Raw genomic sequence first — 22,834 nt, 5'->3', positions numbered from 1 at the left:
ATAAAATATAATGTATTTGTTCCTCTATATCCTCGATTTATTACATTATTTAAAAAATTTCAAAGAGATGTGTGAAGATTTGATTATACTTTTATTGACAACAACGTTTCAGTATTCAAATGAATATAAAATACTTTATATAAATTATGTGCATTATACAATTTACTTGAAATCAATTTACATAAACTACCGTTTTATCACTTATTTATATAAATCCGTACTTCTTATAAATGATTAATTTTGAAAGCTTCAGACGTTATACAGTATTTGACAGATTCAGCCGTTTAATGGCTCCATTAACATTACTGTGAAATTATTTATAGTATAATACCTCTTACAATACTTAAATGTTTAGTAATTGATTAGATACCAACATATCTAATAATGTGTAATATAAACAATATTTTGAATAATGGTACAGCAATTTTTAGTGGTGACTCGACATTACGATAGAAAAAGTACTTCCTTTATTTATTTTTTTGTTAAAGACTAATATAAGTTCCACAAATATAAATTACAAGAAAGTTTGAGAGCTATACATATAATATAATTAGTAAACAAGATTGTTTAAAATACAGTGGATAACAAAAGTAAGTTAACACTCGTGCTTTCAATAATGAAATCACGATAACAGTAATATTTATTCACTTATAAAAATAAACAAGTTGATTACATATTTAATGGTAATGTCGAAAACAAAATTTATCACGATAATCACAGTGATCTGAAGATTTATCAAGATATTGATCTTTCTATACTAAATATACAAAATTTGGTGTGCCAAAAGTAAGTTAAAGTATCGTTTAATAACACTGTCCAACACCAAATTTGTTTCACAATTACATTGTGATGGTGGTACTTATATGTAGAGTTTCATGCGCTGATTCCGAATCTGCCCTTAATTTTTCTCCTAGACGAACAGTTCTTGAGAAAGAAGACTTCGAAAAAAAAAATATATTTTTCAACTTTAAATAAATATTGTGATGGTATTATAAAAGATTTGTTCTTTACAGCAAAAGATTCTGTAGACTTTCCCGAATACAGTGATATCTAATACTAATATATTATGAATGTTTAAACATGTTTAAACGATCATTAAAGACGGAGAGAGATACCACTTTTGCACCAATTTTTGAGGATATTTTTAAATTTATCTCAATAAATAAGAGTCCAGCGGAAAATCGAATTATACCACGCGATAGAGCAGACTTTTATCTTGAGAAATCACCCTTTGAAGTTTGCTACGTCGACGTTTCTTCCCGAACCAGAAAGCAAAATATCATCGCCATTACAACATTAACAATAAGTGGCCGCCAGTGGCGCTCACCACTAGTGCGATCTCAACATAAATTGGCAAACTCATGCCGGGTGAAGATATTTCGCTTTTTGGATCGGGAAAAAAACGTCGACGTAGCAAACTTCAAAGTGTGATTTCTCAAGATAAAAGTCTGCTCTATCGCGTGGCATAGTTCGATTTTCCGCTGAATCCTTATTTTTTGAGATAAATTGAAAAATATCCTGAAAAGTTGCTGCAAAAGTGGTGTCTCTCCGTCTTTAATGATTGTTGAAACATATTTAAACATTCATAATGTATTAGTATTAGATATCACTGTATTTGGGAAAGTCTACAGAATCTTTTGCTGTAAAGAACAATTCAATATCTTTTATAATACCATCACAATATTTGTTTAAAGTTGAAAAATATTTTTTTTCTCGAAGTCTTGTTTCTCAAGAACTGTGTTCGTCTAGGAGAAAAATTAAGGGCAGATTCGGAATCAGCGCATAAAACTCTATAAGTACCGCCATCAAAATGTAATAGTGAAACAAATTTGGTGTTGGACAGTGTTATTAAACGACACTTTAACTTTACTTTTGGCACACCAAATTTTGTATATTAAGTATAGAAATATCAATATCTTGATAAATCTTCAGATCACTGTGGTAATCGTGATAAATTTTGTTCACAACATTACCATTAAATATGTAATCAACTTGTTTATTTTTATAAGTGAATAAATATTACTGTTATCGTGATTTCATTATTGAAAGTATGAGTGTTAACTTACTTTTGTTATCCACTGTAAGTAGCAATCAAGGAACTGTCCTTTGAAGTAAATTTCAAATAAGCCACATCGACTAGTAGGAAGTTGTTGGCAACAAAATTGGAAAATAATTCGGGTTAAACATTGCTTGCGCGAATATAATACTCTGCCATGTCACGCTTCGCGGTTTTGTATAGAATGCCCAAGGACCAACACTAATCAAGGAAGGCTGTTGATTTTACAGGAAAATTTAAATAAAATCTGTAGAATGAAACTTTTATGTACCCGCTTCGTATCCTAGAAAATTGAGTTTGAATGTTGGCTGAGTATATGCGCTTCGAAATGCAGTCGCTCGTGTTCGAGAGGTGCACAGAGGTAAGGGAAATTCACAGGATATCTGGTGCAATTGGATTCGAGATAATTTCGCATGCAATAATTAATGAAAAATGTTGATATATTTCGAATAAATTATGTATTATATGTAACCGGATTTACGAATAAATTAAATCGAATTGGTTTGCGAATTTTTTCAAACACATTCTATATTATTATATTAAAAGAAAAAGTATTCTTCAAAACATAGTATTCTTTAATAATTTAATTATTTCAAGTATTTCCAAACCAATGTGTAATCTTTATTTTTTAATTAAAATGTAAGTATTGTATTTGGTAAAAATTCAATTTAAGTTATTGCTACTTTTTTAATCTTATTTATGACAATAGTTACGTCATAATTTAAGTTTCAATAATTTTAGTACCAATAAACGATAATGACTGTTTATTATATTATTTTTGCAAATAAACCTTTAATTTTTTCACGCCTATTTGTTAGAGGCGAATTCGGAAGCGTATCATAAACATTTAAAAAATTGCAAAGAAGATCGCGAAAAATTGCTTTCTTCATTTTTTCACAAAAATTTGTTATAATCACGTGAAGGTTCTTTCGAAACCATGTATACGTGATAAAAACATTTTCGATTGGACAGCTAATAACAGAGTAATCTCTACTGATCACGATTCCTGATTCACCCTGTATATCCGATACATTGTGTACCCGTTTCATTTTCTCTGCAGTTACAGCGATTGTTTTAATCACTGACGTTTTGTCTTTATTCCCAACAATGTCGCTGCTGAAGAGAACAGAGAATTTATATGTTTTGTATGGCTACATTTAGTTTAATGCTTAAATATTATTTACAAACGAATCAAATTTTATTTCATTTAAAAAGAAACGTGTAATATTTATATTTGTTAGACTTTGTTAAAATCTTCATGACGAGTCTGATTCGTTAAAACACGTCGAGGGGTTAAAGTTAAATGTGTCCGAATGTTACTATGAGTCACTGTCCGTGTGTGTGACTATGAATTGCTGGCAAACGGGTCTCAATATAGACCGCTGCTTTTGTTCAGTCTTGTTTATAAATATATGTAACATTGTACAGTTGCAAGTCTTCCCAACACGTTTATTTACAATACATCACATTTATGTGAATTGGGTCTGGTAAATGTGCCGTTGTAATCGCTTTTGCGGAATCCGGTATACAATGAATCGGAGAAATATTTGTGCCGTGCGAACATTTGACTTTAAACAATTGCAAATTGTTACTCTGCAATAATAAATTGATTCGCATTCTTTTTTTGTACATAACTGAAGTGCAATTAATTTTGTATAAAATTTTCTTAAACAATAATGTTTATATTATCTTGTTGTATGACTTCCTGCCATCTTTTTGGCAACTTTAGTATTACTTTTTTACTGTTTGAAGAATTCGCTTTTTCACTAAGAAATTCAATAGTCGCTTTTTTATTTCTTGCACGTCGATGAACGATTTTCTGCGAATAAGTATTTTAGAAATACTTCCATGCCTGTGATTACTTTTGAAACAACACTACTGGATATAATTCTTTCAGATAATTGTGAAATTGTTCTTGAAAAAATTATATTAACTAATCGGGGTTTTTATTATTTTATCAGGTTTGAGAGTCCCCAGTTTATACTGACACCCTTTGGTGCATATTATTTTGAGAATTATTTCTTTTGACAAACTTGAAATAAAGAAAAATCGAAATAATATAATGTTTGAAATTGCTTTTATTTCAAATAAATCAGTATTATTTCTATTTTCAAATAATAGTATTGAAAATAACGGCGCGAAAGAAATTGTTTCAAATAGTCATTTCTTATTTTGATTTCAAGTAAAATTTGTCAAGGTCTGGATATTATAAATTGTTAATTACTTTCAACACTTTTTGAGATAATTAAAAACTGAAGTATATTTCCTTTTAATTTCGGTTTCTAAAAATCCACACGGACAATTTTTATTTTACATAAAGAACCACAGTCCAGTTAGAATTGTATTGCTTTGCAGCCTAATGAAAAGTGAAGAAAGAGATTGAAAATCAGACAATAAAATGCAAAGTTACTTTTTCTGTTTTGCTTTATCTGCTCATGATATTTATTTACAATATCTCTGTAATATAAACCTTATTTGGCTTGAAGCAATAAATAAATAATAATAAATCTTAACTTTCTATTTTTGATTTCACTGAGACACTGAATGCCGCTCGAATGCTCATAAAAAAATGTACAAAATCAAAATAATTTATTCAATAATAACAAGAATAGAAAAGTCAAAGTTTATTGTAACTACGATTTTGATAATATTCTCGCTCCTCGTAAATCCTAACATTTGTATTAATGTAATATATTAAACAACTTTTTATTAAATTTTAGGGTTGATATTCGGCAGTAAACGTGTTAAATTTATTATTTCATAAACACCAACTGACATTGGGTCACCACCATGTTTTATACATATACGTTATATGAAAATTTTTACTTAATGATAAGTTTGCTCATAACATTATCACTACATTAAGTGGTGCATTTGTTATTAACATTACTATTTAAATCACTTTGTAGTCCTTACCATTGTATTTTTTATATCTGTATTGAATGGTACGTTTATTAATAACATTATCACCACATCCAGTAGTGCATTTGTCATTAACATTGCTATTTAAATCACGTTAAACTCTTTTTACCAATCTTTAAAACACAAATTTTTTAGATCTGTTTCGAATGGTACGTTTGTTAATTGTCAAAATAAAAATTGTCTGCTTCGATTGGAAGGAATAGAAACTAAATTGAATGTTATTTCTCCCTTTATTGATTTTAGATCTTTAACATTTTTAATTTCAAAATGAATTTGAATGGTACCTTTATTAATAACATTATTACCACATCGAGTAGTGCATTTGTTATTAACATTGCTATTTAAACCAATTTAAACACTCTTTACCAATCCTTTAAAAATACAAATTTTTATATATCTGTATTTAAGGGTACGTTAACGTACAAACAAAATAACTAAACTGCAGATCTTTATGCAAAATAAAAATTGTCTGCTTCGATTGCAAGGAATAGAAACTAAATTGAATGTTATTTTTTCCTTTAATGATTTTATATTTCCAACAATTTTGAATCTCAAAATAAATTTGAATGGTACCTTTGTTAATAACATTATCACCACATCGAGTAGTGCATTTGTTATTAACATTTGTTAAACTCTCTTTATCAATCTTTTCAAAATACAAATTTTTATATATCTGTATTGAATGGTACGTTTGTTAATAACTAAACTGCAGATCTTTATGCAGAATAAAAATGGTCTGCTTCGATTACAAGGAATAGAAACTAAATTGAATGTTATGTCTTCCATTAATGATTTTACATCTGCAACATCTTCAATTTTTTTAATTTTCCAACAATTCTGAATTTCATCTACTCAATTTTGCTATAAATGCACAAAGATCCGCAGTCTATTATTATTAACATTGCTATTTAAATCACGTTAAAGACTTTGCTATCGGATCTAGTATACTTCCATCGAATAATACATTTATTAACAACATCATCATCACATACACAGAAATCATTTTCGTACTTCTGTGATGTTCTCTTTTTCCAGAAAATATCAAAGCAGAAAGTAACGAAAATAAATGCTCCGTTTGCTCATGCCTAAATATAATCCACTCTAACAGATTTCAAAAAGATATGGCTGATATTGATGACGAAGCACCATCCTTAACTCGACATGTTTATTTATCGGTGCTCTCGTGAGAAAGACTCCAAATAACACTTCTCGAATGACGTAGTATCGTCGACGCGAGCAAACTAGCAAACTCATTGCACAATCTAAAAAGTGAGCTTCAATTTTGACAGGTGCAGGTGGATGCGGATGCTAATGGTTGTTGTTTCTATGAGCAAACTGCATATCAAGTTGCGACCAGTAACGGGATGCAGCTGGTTCGCGCAAATAGGTTTCTAAAATTTGAGTTTCTCGAAGCGGTACCTATTCATAACATAATAATTTTTGTTCTAATAGTTTCTCAGTTTCATAGGACATATTTTAGAGAGGAATGATACTATTTCGATTAAAGAAGAAAAATACGTTGATAATTAAATATTAATATCTGAAATATTTAAATGATCAAAGTGCAATATGTCAACATACCAGAAATAAAGATTGTCGGGAATAATTGTTCTGCTTAGTCGATAATAAAAAAGAAACTTTAACATAGTTAACAACTGCAAGGAAATTCCTCTATGAGATATGATTAGGTTTTTGTTTGCCTAATATTTCATCATTTCTAGTGGAAAAATACTCGGTAAACAAAGCCTAAGCCTAACAATATTTTATAGAAGAATGATACTCTATTTCAATTGTAATTAAAGAAGAAAAATACGATGATAATTAAATATTAATATCTGAAATATTTAAATGATCAAAGTGCAATATATCAACATACCAGAAATAAAGATTGTCGGGAATAATTTTTCTGTTTAGTCGATAATAAAAAAGAAACTTTAACATAGTTAACAACTGCAAGGAAATTCCTCTATGCGATATGATTAGGTTTTTGTTTGCCTAATATTTCATCATTTCTAGTGGAAAAATACTCGGTAAACAAAGCCTAACAATATTTTGTAGAGGAATGATACTCTACTTCAATTGTAATGAGAGAAGAAAAATACGCTAATAATTAAATATTGATATCTGAAATATTTAAATTATAATTATCAAAGTATAATACGTTAACATACTAGAAATAAAAATTGTCAGGAATAATTCGTCTATCTTTTTTTTTATCAATAACATCTTAGGCCATTATTGGCCCATAGATAAATACTTAGTCAGTAATAAAAAGGAAACATAAACATAATTAATAACTGCGAGGAAAATGGTATCATTCCTCTATAAAATATTGTCAGGTCTTTTTGTTTGAATACTATTTTATTATTTTTGCGGAAAAATACAAGGTAGACAAATCCTAATATGTAATATGAATACTGATACGACTAACATACCGGATATAAACATTGTCAGGAATAATTGTTCTGCTTAGTCAGCAATGAAAAGGAAACTTTAACATTATGTAGTTAATAACTAGACTGCGGATCTTTATGCAAAATAAAAAATGTTTGCATTGATTGCAAGACGGAGCAGCGACTTAAAAATTTCTTTCTTCTTTTAATTATCCGATTAAGCTGAAACCAATACACTGATGACTTTAAATCTTTCTAATATGTCCACTGCTTTAAATTGTGCTGACCCATTATTGTGATAAATGGATAAAATCCGCAGTCTATTAATAACTGTAAGGAAATCTATTAAAATAGAATTTTTACTGAGAATGTAGTTCATGTGAGTAAATTCTATGATTCTCAATTGTGCATGATTAATTCTTCCATTTTCTTTGATTTATAGATAATGATTTTGACAAAAAGCAGTCCATAATAATGTGAATATTTTGTTCTATGTTAAAATTTCCATAAGAAGTCATTATGTAATATTCCGCACTGTGTCTTTCTTTAGTAGAAAAAAGAAAGATCTTTTTAGTTTTCATCAAACTTTCGTTCTTTTACAGCTCGTCGAATGGAACCTCTGCTCTGTTTCATCGTTTATTAATAGAAGATTTGAACAGTCTTCAGGAAATTGCGTCTTTAATGAGACTATAAACGAGAAAACAATGGGAGCCTATATTGAGATGTGTCCAAATGAAACTCAAGGCTAGTGTGCATCAGTATCACAGTATGAAACTATTGAATATGTAAAGACCGTCTTTTATCAGTGGGTTCAATTTGACTGGCAATGAGCCATTACTAGACTGTCGACTTTATGTATTTAAGACAAAATTGAGTGGGTGGAATTTTAAAAGTAGGAATATTAAAAGGATTTAAAAATGTCCATCGACTAAAACAACTTTTTCAATATTGGACTATGCGATTTGAACTGTTTTGAGAAGTTAGAGCAATTAGTTTACTACATAATAAATTTTTTAATGTTTTCCGCGCAACGGTTCGATCGTTTATTACGAATCATAAAGCAACTTTGCTAATTGTCGAACAAAATCAACGTTTCGATCCTAGTTTGGATCTTCTTCAAGATTTATTTGAATCGCGTCTGTAAATTAAACATGTTATCATAAAAATAGTAATTTTGAAAAAACAGAAATATTGAATGATTGAAGGTAAGAAATATTGTTCATAAAGAAACACTCACTTGCTTTGGGGAAAATAAATTTATGTTTACTACATATGTATTGTAAAAAAGAATTTTTAACTTCCCGATTTTATAGGGAAGTTATTGTAATGACCCCGAAAATCGAAAATCGATTTTTTAGCAGATCTTCACGTTTCATGGCCATTGCAGTCATTTTAGACTATTTCCAGCAAAATGTTCGTATGTGTGTGTGTGTGTGTGTGTGTGTGTGTGTGTGTGTGTGTGTGTGTGTGTATGGCCGTTTCTATGTGATCAAATTTTTCGTTAACGTTTTCAGAAAAAGTAACAACGCCATCAGGATGATGAATGATGCAATCGATGTGTCCCGCTGTAACTTACAAGGGGAGCCCAGGGTAGTCGGAATCCGGATTTTCGTGAAACTTGCAGTATTTGAAGATGACATATCCAAGTTTAATTTAGCAAAGCAGTAGCGCGCGCTTCTCAAGATTTCCCGAGAAAATGGCATTTGAAAATTCGGTTTACGCGTTCATAAGGAGTTCGCGTTAAGCTATGAACATGAAGCGCAGTGGCCGAGGGCGCTGCGAGAAAGACTGGTAATCAGTAGGTCGCTGGTTCGAGTCTTGCTGCCGACATTTTTTTTTTTAATCTTTTTTCAGTTTTAATCCTAAAATTTATGAAATCTGCCATTAAACAATTATTTTTTAAATAGAAAATGCATGTTTTTTATTTGTGGGTATTGAAAAAAATCGAACATAAAAATAATACAGTGTTATATTTACTTTATTATTGCTCATTCTTTATTAATAAAAAAAATTACGTGTTAGTATGACACGACCCAGAATGATACTCATCGTAAAAGCATGGGAAACAATAATTGGCTGTAATAAAACCAAGCGCGACGTCTGTTTTTGGGATTTACCTGGGTTGACCTCGCGCCTCACCTAGGTAAGAGTCTACCCCGTCCCTTCAACAGTTACTACCATCCTCATGCTGGTACCCCTTGCTTAATTGCTTTGTGCAAACACGAAAGAAGATTTATCCAGGCAGACTCGGTTTATCCAGGTAAAGGAAAACCGGAAAACCCAACACTGCCGAGAGAGGTATAAATAGAAAATAATATTCTATTTGAAAAATAAAAATAATTATTCAATCTCTGCGATACCAGAGAAATTTTTATGAATGTTAATGAAGTGTGCTTTCCAATAGAACTCTTGAAAACGGCGTGCTCCTGTACAAACGCTCCGTTTATAGTGTGTGCTAGATGCCGAAAAAATTATTGTTTCCCATGCTTTTACGATGAGTATCATTCTGGGTCGTGTCATACTAACACGTAATTTTTTTTATTAATAAAGAATGAGCAATAATAAAGTAAATATAACACTGTATTATTTTTATGTTCGATTTTTTTCAATACCCACAAATAAAAAACATGCATTTTCTATTTAAAAAATAATTGTTTAATGGCAGATTTCATAAATTTTAGGATTAAAACTGAAAAAAGATTAAAAAAAAAAATGTCGGCAGCAAGACTCGAACCAGCGACCTACTGATTACCAGTCTTTCTCGCAGCGCCCTCGGCCACTGCGCTTCATGTTCATAGCTTAACGCGAACTCCTTATGAACGCGTAAACCGAATTTTCAAATGCCATTTTCTCGGGAAATCTTGAGAAGCGCGCGCTACTGCTTTGCTAAATTAAACTTGGATATGTCATCTTCAAATACTGCAAGTTTCACGAAAATCCGGATTCCGACTACCCTGGGCTCCCCTTGTTAGAGCTGATTAGATTTTGGTCCATTTTGGTCAAGTAGTTATTTAGTTTTTTTCGAAAGAAGTTCATTCAACAATGCAATTTATACGAGAGAACGGAAAGTTTCCACCGAAGAAACAAACGTAATTACACAAAAAATTAAAAAAAAAATTATTTTTGTACCTTATGATGATGTTTCCGCTTACAATAATCGAAAATTATACCAATGCAAGAGTGAGTTAATCATCTCTACTCCCGAGAATACATTTTCAAAGAATATCGATGAAAGTACAAAAAAAATTTATATTACAATCTTTAAAAAAACAATCAGTTCAAAACGAATTATTAACTGAGATTAAATTGAAAATTAATAGAAACTATATGATAATGATTAATGACATTGATGTTGAAAACGGATTGGTTAATGGAGCACACATGCGGAATATTAAAATTTATTACTAAGAAAATACTCTAAAATTCCGTCTATATTGTGGTTAGATTTTCAATTGGCCAGAGTAGGAGTGAAAGTAAGAACTCGTTATCGTGATTATATGAAAAATGCAAATATTCATCAAAATTTAACACCAATAATAAAAATATCGAATCAAGTAAATATGTCGAGTGAGGAAAAATATCAAATCACACGTAGTCAATTTCCAGTGGTTCCTGCTGAAGCGTTTACGATTCATAAAAGTCAGGGACAAACATACGAGAAAGTATGTTTGGATTTTAAAAAATCAGAAAGGCGAACTTTACAAATGTTGTATGTAGCACACTGAGCAGAGTTTCAAAATTGAGCGCGGTTTATATATTTTGGGACAATTTAAATTAACAGTATCGAAGAAAACCAAGATCAATACTGCAAACCCGGATAATGAGGAGTTGTATCGTTTGCGAAAAACTAATTAAGACAATTTATTTTGCAACATTAGTATGCTATAACAAGGAACCAAGCGAGCAACGAGCATACGATGTTGGTTTAATGCGACGCCATATAGCAAACATTTTAATAAGTAGAAAACTATTGAATTTCCCTGAAAACATATAATCTTCTTAAAACGTACACTTAATAATGATAATAATATACTGCAACTAACGAATCGGGAAGTTCTTTGTGTGGCTCGTGGAGAGTCACACACCAAATAAAAAAAAAACATTAATAGCTATAGGTATTACTAGCCATGCGTACCACTAACCCTTTCGTAAAATCAACCCTACTCGCGAGCTCGCGAAGCGAGCGAGCAACAATAACCCTCTAGTTTAAAATTGCAATTGGTCGAAATTGTATAAAAAATTCGAAAAGTTGTATTTCACAACTTTTTTATATGGGCTCATGTATATTGAAAATTTAAAATATACGTGCTGAACGACGTGGGAAAAACGACAGACAATGAAACAGGTAAGTATCCTTAGATTTATTGCAGTTAGAAACTGCAATTTTTTACCATCTTTCAACGTAGCTCATTGCAACGTTGACCGATTTTGATTGTTGGTTGGTGATCAGGTCGGGGGGGGGGGGTGCAAGGGAAGCGGCTCGCGGTCGTCACTATAAACCAATATGGCGGCGCCCTTTCCTGTCAGAAACACTGCAGCCGTCGGGGGTACAAATCTACTGGATTACACTCCAGGACGAAAAGCTAGCACACTTTGAAATTAATGTAATTTCTGTTTATTAAGCATTAGAAATTCAATTTTTTTTATATACATATTTATTGCGTCTTTCTTAACATACATGAATGAAATGAAACGAAGCTTCATTAACTTATCAATTTTTATTGAATAAAGTAGAATTATTAACGAAATATAGAGGTACAAAATGATAGCACACTCAACGGAAAACTTGTAATATAACAGAATTAATCGATAAAAATCAATGCTCAATATTTTGTAGGACCACCTTTACAGCTAACGACTTTAATCATTCGGTTTGGTAAATATTTATACAATTTTTTAATACTGTTTTGACTAATATCCTTCCATTCGTCCAAAATGCACTATTTTAAATCGTTAATATTTTGGAATTGTCTGCCATTTTGGTACACAGCTCTGGAAAGATGTCTCTAACAATTTTTAATAATATTGAGGTTGGAAATCTGGCTGATCACTCCAAAACACGAATAATTTTGGAAGAAAAGTATTTCCTGACCGCTTTCGCTGCGTGGACTGCGACATTATCTCGTTGTAAAATGTGTTTATTTGCAGCAATTCTTACAGCACAAGTATTTAGTTGTTCATTTATCGTTTCAATATACCGTTCACTATTCATTCGTCCTTTTATAAATTGGATTTCTGTTTTACCCCAATATCCAATATCGGCCCAAATTATCACACAGCCGCCTCTCATTTGGCGACGTCTTAAAAATTGCTGTTCTTCATTCAAATCATGCTAGTAATAGCCTACGCCGTCTGTACCATCCAAATTAAATCTCTTTTCGTCAGTAAATATGATTCTTCGCCACTTTATCCTCATATTTATATGCTTCTCGGCAAATTGTAAGCGGAACGCTTTATGCTCCTTCTTTAACCAAGGTTTCTTCTGCAATTCTCTTCGCGCTAAGTGCTTGCATTTTTGTAAAACACAACGTACATTCTTTCCGTTAGTGTTTACGCCAACACTTTCGGCGATTTGTCTCGCAATCATCCTCGAATTTGATGCTGTTCTCAATGTTGCACGTTTTTCACGGGCAGTTAAACTTTGTGGACGCTCGGAACTCTTCTTTTTCCCGTAATTTTCAGGATTTTTTAACAAGCTCATAATAACTTTTCGGCATCTATTTACAGTTTTTGATATTTGTGTAATTCAATCTTGTTCTTCCTTTAAGTTTTTTCCTTTCCTTAAGTTAGTTCTTTTCCACGACCCAATCTTAATGATTTAGTATGTTGTTTTATTAAATAAGCACGAAAGAAGCTAGTACCCACTTTATCAATTACGTTTTGCAATGAATGTTTGCTCTTCAGTAACTTCTGCACAACTGACAAATGTAAAACTGCTATTTGTGCTATCATTTTGTCCCGCTTGCGGGCCCCAATATTTAAGTTTTCATTTCGAAAATTCTATTAAAGTAAATATGGTGGATGATATTCTGTACATCGTACGTACAGGCATGTCAAAATATGTTGAAATATTAAAATATTCATTTTCTTCAGTTTAATGTTCCAAATGAGGAAAAATAGATGATGTGCTATCTTTTTGTCCCGGAGTTTACCAAATAGTATATCATAATTTATAGGAGAAAGGCACAAATTTTGAGTCCGGTAAAGTAAAGTTTACGGCAAGTAAAGTTATAATACGAGAACTGTAGTTATTCAACTATGTTTGCGAAAATTAACAAAATTGGATAGTCTGCTATTTTTTTGTCGCGGAGTCATCACGAGTCAGATACGATGTTGTAAGGCAAAGGGGTTAATGGGAGTCATTGTAAGTGCTGCCATGTCCAAGTTACGAGCGACGGTTTTAGAAATGCATCTAAATCAATTTTAGTCTACCATCATCGTGTACGATAATCGGGTCACGCCATACCAGGACACCGTTTTATCACAGTTTCATACCCGTAAAAACTTTGTTTGATAAAGAAAAAAATTCGAGCGCTGCATATGTACACTTTGCAACGCAGGTTTCACTTGGTGTAACTAACATTTTTCATTTTCCATAGAAAAAGAACCAGTTGAAAGGTCAACATCACATAGTACAGAACGTTCAGAAACGTGCAAGCTAAGGTTTAAAAAGAGCCAGGATTATTAACAAAAATGCGTTGCGTGGGACCTGAAAACGGATGAAGCGTTTCAGCGTTTTAAAAAGAAAACTTGCGTTATTTTTGAAGAAACCAGACACGCTAGGATTCTTCGAATGGTGTGTGTTAGTCATCCACTTGTTTCGTTCAGTAAAAATAGGATAAATTAGATCAATATCAATATTTTTACTATCTTCATATATTTTTAATGACACGTTTATAGATTCTCTATATTAAATATTATCGTATATTCATTTATTATGATTCGACTGCGGATTTTATGCATTTATGACAAAAATGGGTACCTACAATTTAAAGCAGTGGACATATTAAGAAGATTTAAGGACATCGGTATATTATTTTCAGCTTAATAACAAAATTAAGATAAATAAAATTTTTTTATAAGGGCTCTTATGTCTTGCAATCAATGCAAACATTTTTCGTTTTGCATAAAGATCCGCAGTCTAATTATGATCCAACGTTGCATACACGCAACATTTCAGTTAGAATTTTTTTTCACGTCAGTTTGCATTTTTGTGTTGTTTATGATGAAGTTGTAAAAGGGAATTTTAAATGTATTTCCTTTTTCATCTCATTCTTTTCATTTTGCATACAAGTCTTCAGTCTAATGATATACCATTATAGAAGAATGTTACATAAACAGAATTTTACTAACAAAAATTTATTTGTCCTAATGTTATAACTAGACTGCGAATGTTTATGCAAAAAAACTGCTAGGATATGAAATATGACAGAGAATCTAGTACGATTTTAATTTATTTCAGTTATGAAAAGGCTACTGCCACTGGAAATAAGATTTTATTTAATTTCGGTTTCTCTTAAAATTTGCGTACACAAATTAAAAATTGCATAAACATCCGCAGTCTAGTTATAACTATTCCGATTTCTGTAATTATCAAAACAGCCTAAGATCTAGATGAAAAAAGAAATACGTTTAAAATTTCATCATAAACAACACAAAAATGCAAACTCAAGTGAAAAAACTTCCGACTGGAATGTTGCATTTATCCAACGTTGGACACAATGGATGAATATGCGAGAATATTAATCTAGATCGTCTAAAACCGTGTTGTTATAAATTGATAGTAACAAATATCGATATCCACCTAAGTTATTCTATTTTTACTGAACGAAACAAGTGGATGAGAGAGACTAACGCACACCATTCTAAGAATCTTCGCGTGTCTGGTTTGTTCAAAAATAACGCAAGTTTTCTTTTTAAAACGGTGGTACACTATCCATTTAATTTCGATACATCTTGTGCAGAAAGTAAGGATCCAAAAAATCAGTCAAAATTCATGAAAATCATTTCCTGTCATTGCTTGGGATTTAATGGATTAAGTAGGTACTTACACATAAACTGACACGAAGAAAAGTTGCACTTTGAGAAAAAGTAGCACGTCTTGTCACAAACACACACGTGCACGCACAGCACTGATATCGAAGGCACAGTCACAAAACTCGAAACACATTAATCGTCTCCTGCAGTTCGCGTCAGCAACGGTTTGATGAGAATAGTTTGTATTTTGTATGCAGGTTCATTCATAGAGGACTCGCTAGTAAAAACACTGCCGATGAGTGTGCGCGATCACTCGAAGACCGCAGGATTCTCGAGGAAGAATAACCTGATGCGCGTACGCGGTTTCCAGTTCTATAAATTCGGCCGTGTTTATTTGCGTGGCACGCCGCGAACGTTTTAACGCCGAGCGAGGGAAAGACAGCGGGGGAACGTTTCATCCAGGAAATATTTGCTTTCACACTGAGACTCATTTGTCGTCCATTTTCATTTAAAGATTACGCGAACACTGATGAGGTTATTTTTAGGTGGCCTAAAAACACCACTTTTCCGTTCATCGACAACTCAACCGGAGGGGTCTTCCTATTTTGATTGGGTAAATGTACCTATTACTGCGGGTGTACGTTCTACTTCGGTATTTTTTCCCCAATGAGATTAGAATACGTAAAAATAAGTATTTGTCCCTGAATAAATTTGTACAATTCAATGAAAATATATTCTCGTTGGCGAGGCAAACAAAATTGTCAATCATTCTCTTATTTTTATAATCTCACGATTCGAAAAAACATTCTTCATAAAAGGTGAAAATAATATTTCTTCTGTCTCGATCACCAAAGGACTGTTGTTTTGTATAGGGAATTGCATAGGGGAAAATTTTATTATTATTTACATATGTACCTATTTCGATACAATAAAAATATAAAAAGAAACTTCGCTTGCTTTTTTCCTCAGCATTACGTACACAGTGCCCGCTCTAGCGGTTACGTCGCCCCGCACAAAAAGACAAATTGCCGCCCCTTAAGAATATATATTTTTTTAAAATAACGGTACATATTTTTTATTGTAAATAAAAATCAAATCATTTTATTTAAATTTTAATAAAAGAAAGCATATATTTAGAAAGAAACATATAACATGACATAACACAAATTGTTAACCATATAATTTTTTACATTTTTAAATACTATTGAAAATGTGTATTATTGCACAAACAATTAAAATTCTATTATTTTGAAAATAAAAGAAGTTAACATCAACTACGTTAAAATCACAAAAAACATTTTTTTCTTACTTTCAGTTCTGCAAACTATTTTATTACATTTTTTAAATTTAAAAGAGGAAATAAGCAAGTCTATGCACGTTCAAACTTGAAACACAAGTTGAAGCAGCGCTCTGCTCTCGTGCTAATGCTATTCTGTTCAGAGAAGTATATGCATGTTCAAAAGTTCAAGCAGCGTCCTTTACAAATTCTGCGTTCATTTTTCAATAATAGTGTAAATATTTTTAGCTTTTAGACATAAACAATATAAATACGCTACGCACTGTAAATTGTTAGCGAACGAAGAAATCGATATGTGAAATTTTCTTTTAATTGGGTATTTAACACATCAATATTTTTCTCACACAGCCAAAATGGCGCCCCTAAATCTTGGCGCCCCGGGCAAATGCCCGGGTTGTCCCCCCCCCCTAGAGCGGGCCCTGTACGTACATTGCAGCGAAGGAGTAGTTCATTACTGCGGCACCAAAATCACTAAGATTGTCCTTAAGGGGGTAGGATACCTTCAGATTGTAACTAGCAAATAACTAGAATCTTACTATTAGTCCAATCAACGAAAAGTTGTAGAGGGAAATGGAAGAAACACAATTCTTAACTTTGAATCTTTGTTTGGACTAGTTAGGAGGTAAACATACTAAAAGTCCCCACTTCTAGGAGCTGAGCGAGGTGCAGGGGGCACGTAGAAGGTCCCCTTTTTCGGTTTTCCACTTATATCTCAGAAACTATGCGTCCTAGCGATAAGACCATTCTATACAAAATTAAAGCTGGAAAAATGTGCCATAAGATTGATTACATTGAATTTTTCGCTATTACGCATAGTTTCCGAGATAACCGTGCTCAAAGTTCACTAATTGTGAAAAAGAAGAGCCTTATTTGACTATACATATACATACATATATGTATAGCTAAGTTTTCAGCACAATTAATGAACTTTGAGCGCGGATATCTTGGAAACTATGCAAGATAGCGAAAAACTGAATCAAATCAATTTTGTGGCACATTTTGTCAGCTTTAATTTTGTATAGAATGATCTTATCGCTAGGACGCATTGTTTCCGAGATATCCGCGCTCAAAGTTCACGAATTGTGCTTGAAAAGTTAGCTAGTCAAATAAGGTTCTTCTTTTCCACAATTAGTGAACTTTGAGCGCGGATATCTGGGAAACTATGCAAGATAGCGAAAAACTGAATCAAACCAATTTTGTGGCACATTTTGTCAGCTGTAATTTTATGTAGAATGGTCTTATCGCTAGGACACATATTTTCCGAGATATAAGCGGAAAACCGAAAAAGGGGATCCTCTACGTTCCTCCCTGCACTCCGCTCACCTCCTACGAGTAGGGATTTTTAGTATGTTTACCTCCTTACTAGTCCAAACAAAGTCCCAAAGTTCAAAATTGTGTTCCTTCCATTTCCCTCTACACCCCCTTATGAGCATTCATTGACTGGACTATATGTAGATGTTGGGTCGAAAAAATGGTTCTGCGCCCAGACGTTGTTTGTCCTTATTTGAGCAAATTTTGGGCTGGGTGAGGGCTCATTTTAAGGCGAAAGGTTAGACGCAGCCCGCTCTGGTCATGATTTTAACGAGATTATGTTTATATCTAATAATACGAGGGCCCAAAGTAGAGAAAAAATCTGGAGAAACACCCGCAGATTTCAATGCATTTTTCTGTCTCTAAAAGACTTTTTTGACTTATACGATGGGGCACAGCAGGCTGCATCTAACCTTCGTCTTTAGAACGAGCCCTCACCCATCTCAATATATGCTCGTATAAGGACAAACAACGTCAGGGCGCAGACCCATTTTTTCGACCGAAAATCTAGTAAGATTCTATGATAGTAACCAGCAAATAATTTGAAATTCACATGTGGTTGAAATATAGGCAAGAATGTGGATAGAAGTTTAATAATAAAATGCGTTGAAGTTTGGTGGTAAAAGTTCGTGTAGTTTTCTATAAATGTCGCGTTTGAAACGGGAATATCCACTTTAAAAAAAAACTTGGCTCTGCGGCGGACATAAAATCGGTCGCTGTGGTTTCGTAAAGTAAAAAATTCGAGAAGACTTTATATCTCTGTGACTGAAATCCGTCGTATGAACTGAAATAGATAAAAGGTGGTGCAAGATACAGCAATAGCAGCGTATTATAAACGATATATACGGTTTTGTGTACTTTGAGGTGTTTATTTAACCAAAATGGTGGCAGATTTTCTACTTGGATCGTATAGAATTTTACAGCTATCATCTTACAATTGTATTTAATTGTACTTAATGTTAAAGTGGTGTAAGGCAATTTTTTTCTGTTTAAGCTACATTTTGAAAAAAAATAGTCATTATCATTTTATACTAACAATAACTGTATAATCTTTGATATGACCACATTTCCAAAATGTTTATTTCGTGTCTCATGACTCAGTAATTATGATGCATGCATTAATATTTAGGTTCCACGAAGTGACCTTGAATGACCTTCACAATATGGTATTGTATTCGCTTTGGAGCGCTCTGTCAAAATGTATAATAAATAAATAACTACATCATTCCATTTAAAAATATTATTGTTTGTAAGGGTGGGAGAGTTAAATGTGACCCCTTGTATATAACTATTTTTCTATTATTTGTGTCGGTTCAAAAATGAATCAATTTAACACATTACTGATGTTTGTCATCTTAGTTATTCGTGAGGGATCTTTAAACTACAGATATTTGTGCAAAATCAAAGTAATTAATTAGTAGTAAACGATCGAACCGTTGCTCCGAAAGCATTTAATATTTATTAACAGCAAATACGATCGATAGAAGAAACATATGTATTTATCATGGATGGCGAAAAACTCACAACAAAGGAAAGTTTGAAAATGATCCAAACAAGGATCGAAACGTCGATTTTGTTTGATAAATTAGCAAAATTGCTTCATAATTAGTAGTAAACGATCGAACCGTTGCGCCGAAAGCATTTAACATTTATTAACAGCAAATGCGATCGATAGAAGAAACGTATTTATACTGAAAACAAATAGAAATTTCTTTCTTTCAGTAATCACTTTATCAGATTATAAATAATGCACTGATATTCTTAAATTCTTGTATTCTCTACTATGTGAAATTATGATCACCCATGCTTGTCATAAATGCATACAGTGTAGTGATCACATTTATTAGTTGTAGTTTCTTTAAAAATCATAATGAATTCTAATAATTCATGGCCATTAACGAAAGATAAAACCGTAATTGATTAGTAGACAGAGGATTTTATGCGTTTACGACAAAAATGAGTAGGTGTAGTTTAAAACAGGAGAAATTTAATAACAGAATTTAAAAATATTGTTATATTATTGTAGTTTTAACCCATTAACCATACTAAGAAAGAAAATAAATTTCTGTTCCACTCCAGTTTGTTGCAATTCAAGTATAAAATTTTGATTTTGCTTGAAGATCCGCTGTCTATTTACTAGTATTCTACTGCAATTTTTTTGTGTGTCAGCGGGGCGAAACTTCGCACATGTGTGGGGTCATAAATAGTAGCAGGGTGGTAGATCAAAGTAGGGTAGTAGAACGAGAAATTATATCCTACTGCGAGGCGAGTGTTCTTCTACAAAAGCTTCCGATCTAATCTAATTTACCAACGAAAGAACCCTTTAGTATTGCAGATTATGTTCGTATGACAGCAAAACGTGAACACTAATTACTAGACTGCGGATTTCATGCACTTATGAGAAAAATAGGTACGTACAATTTAAATCAGTGCAGGTATTAAAAAGATTTAAGGCCACCAATGTATTAGTTTCACCTTAACAAGATCATCAAAAGAAGAATGAAATTTTTATTTGGCTTCTGTGTCTTGCAATCAATGCAAACATTTTATATTTTGCATAAAGATCCGCAGTCTACTAATTACACACAAAGTAGCTAAGATAAGTAATTGTTGTGTTTTACATGCGTTTAAATAACAATATTGAGATAAACATATACAATTTTGAGACAAAATCTTTTGTCACTTTGAAAAAACTCGATGAAAACAGGCATATCTAACGCAGCCATGGAAGCCTCCGCCATCACGTTTCTTAAAAAAAAAAGTTGGAGAAACTGTTATATTGGAGTTGCCTTCGAGTGAAGTTCATTTACATTGCTGCAGACCAATATTAAATTTTTGTTCTGCATTTTGAACGTTTCAATATTTTTTTCGATCAATTCAAAAAATTAACGAATAGATATTTAAATTATTCAAGATTGCGAACGTGTCACCACTTCAGATTACACTAGCATAAAAAGTTATTTAAATGTTCAAAAGGCAGAACAAAACTTTAATATTAACTCATTAATTTTTTATTATTTCTTCTCAATTTTGTTTTGTTTAAATACCTTTTTGCAATGTGACACGTCATGTAACTCTTTTTTCGTAGCGATTTTTTAACTCCGTTTCATACTAGCTTGCCATAACATTTGACGTACGCTGTCAGTGTCGATATCGACATCGACATTATTAAACGCTTTCAACCTATTCTTTACGCGAGCTGCATTGTTAACTTCAGTTGAGAATGAACAGAGCGGATTATGCCACACACTATTATACCGGAAAGTTTTTCTATCCGATTAACTTTGTATTTCTTGGTAACCGCGATACACTCTTTTTGTATCATTAACTTCCATTGTTTAGTGCACTGAAAGATTACTGGGAATGATATACAGGAATGTTTATCAGCTCCAGAAAGAAATGCAAACTAATATTAGGTTGTCCCAAAAGTTTCTTTCGGAATGTGTTCCTTTGATATTGCTAAATATATTATTAGCTCGTCGTAAAAGCTGGTTTTCAATTCATGCATATAATGCAAATTCATGTTAGGAAGCAAGGACCATAACTGTTATAACCAAAAACAACAAAAGTCGTAGAATAACAAGTATTTCATCGACTAAAATCGTATCGGTTACAAATGAGGAATAAAAGTTGCTGAACATTTTTTCTCTTGTTGCTAAATGTTACCATTGAGAGAAGTTTATTTCGGTCACTCATAATAGTTGTCGATGTGAGTTTATTTAGATCGCTCACAACAGTTAATCGATGAAATAAATTTATTTCGATCGCTCATAACAGTTATTCGATGAAATAAATTTATTTCGATCGCTCATAACAATTATTCGATGAAATAAATTTATTTCGATCGCTCATAACAGTTATCAATGAGAGAAATTCACTTGAATCGCTCAGGACAGTTATCAATGAAGGAAATTTATTTCGATCGTTCATAAGAGTTAACAATGGGAGAAATTTATTTCGGTTGCTCATAACAGTTATTCGATGAAATAAATTTATTTCGATAGCTCATAACAATTATTCGATGAAATAAATTAATCTAATCGCTCATAACAGTTATTCGATGAGAGAAATTCACTTCAATCGCTCATAACAGTTATTGATGAAAGAAATTTGCAATAGTTATTATTAAATAGTACAACTTTCAAATGGTAGACAATCAATTATTTCGTAAATCTTTTATTCGTAAAATTAATTGCTACAATCAAAATTTAATGTGACAAACAAACAGATTTTGTGTTGTTCTTATAGTCTGTTGATTCGTCTCGTTGTACGAAACCTTCTCAATGAATTTCACAGGCTTGCTCCAACCAAAAAAGTGTAGACAACTCAATAAATAAGCAACCAAAATGAATTTCATCTTCACTAATTATTATGAACAAGTGAAAAGAAATGCGATCATCGATAACTGTGATGAGCGATCGAAATAAATTTCTGTCATCGATAACTGCTTTGACCAATCGAAACAGTTTTTCTTCATCGATAACAGTTACCGAGGAGGATCCATTGTTTTGGACACTAATAACTGTTATTTGTTACCAAAAAGTATAAAAATCTTACATTATCTTAAATTTCAAGAATAATTAACTTTCTATTAACGATTTTAATCTTAGAAAATTTTAGAATAATTGTTTGTTTTTGGTCCCTGTTAGGAAGTACTAAAACAGTAACGTAAATATTATCGCATTTTTTGTATTTATTTAGGAACATTAAAGGAACACAATCCGAAAGAAAACTTTCAGGACAACCTAATAAATAAGGGAATCTTTGTCGATGTTCAAGTGTTCGAAGATAGTTATATTTGAAATATAACAAGAAAATGTGTCCGTTAAAAATTCAAGAAAAAAATCAGAAAAAACTTCAAGCAACATTAGATATTTA

At 32.1% G+C, this 22,834-nt stretch overlaps 1 protein-coding gene across 2 annotated transcripts in view; it reads right to left on the bottom strand.

Annotated features, from left to right (window-relative positions):
• The window catches only part of LOC143211319 (potassium voltage-gated channel protein Shaw), a 68,906-nt gene extending 52,943 nt beyond the window's left edge, over window positions 1–15,963 (bottom strand). The window contains exon 1 of one of the 2 annotated variants that reach the window (XM_076428851.1): window positions 15,423–15,963. The gene's annotated coding sequence lies outside the window, so the exon portion shown is untranslated. The remainder of the gene's footprint in view (window positions 1–15,422) is intronic. The other variant, XM_076428850.1, reaches the window with a different exon arrangement.
• Between the last annotated feature and the right edge of the window lie 6,871 nt (window positions 15,964–22,834).

Source organism: Lasioglossum baleicum, chromosome 8 (assembly GCF_051020765.1).
Source record: "Lasioglossum baleicum chromosome 8, iyLasBale1, whole genome shotgun sequence".
Lineage (NCBI taxonomy): Eukaryota > Metazoa > Arthropoda > Insecta > Hymenoptera > Halictidae > Lasioglossum > Lasioglossum baleicum.
Note: the sequence above shows the minus strand (reverse complement) of the source record. Positions and strands in the feature narration are given on the sequence as shown.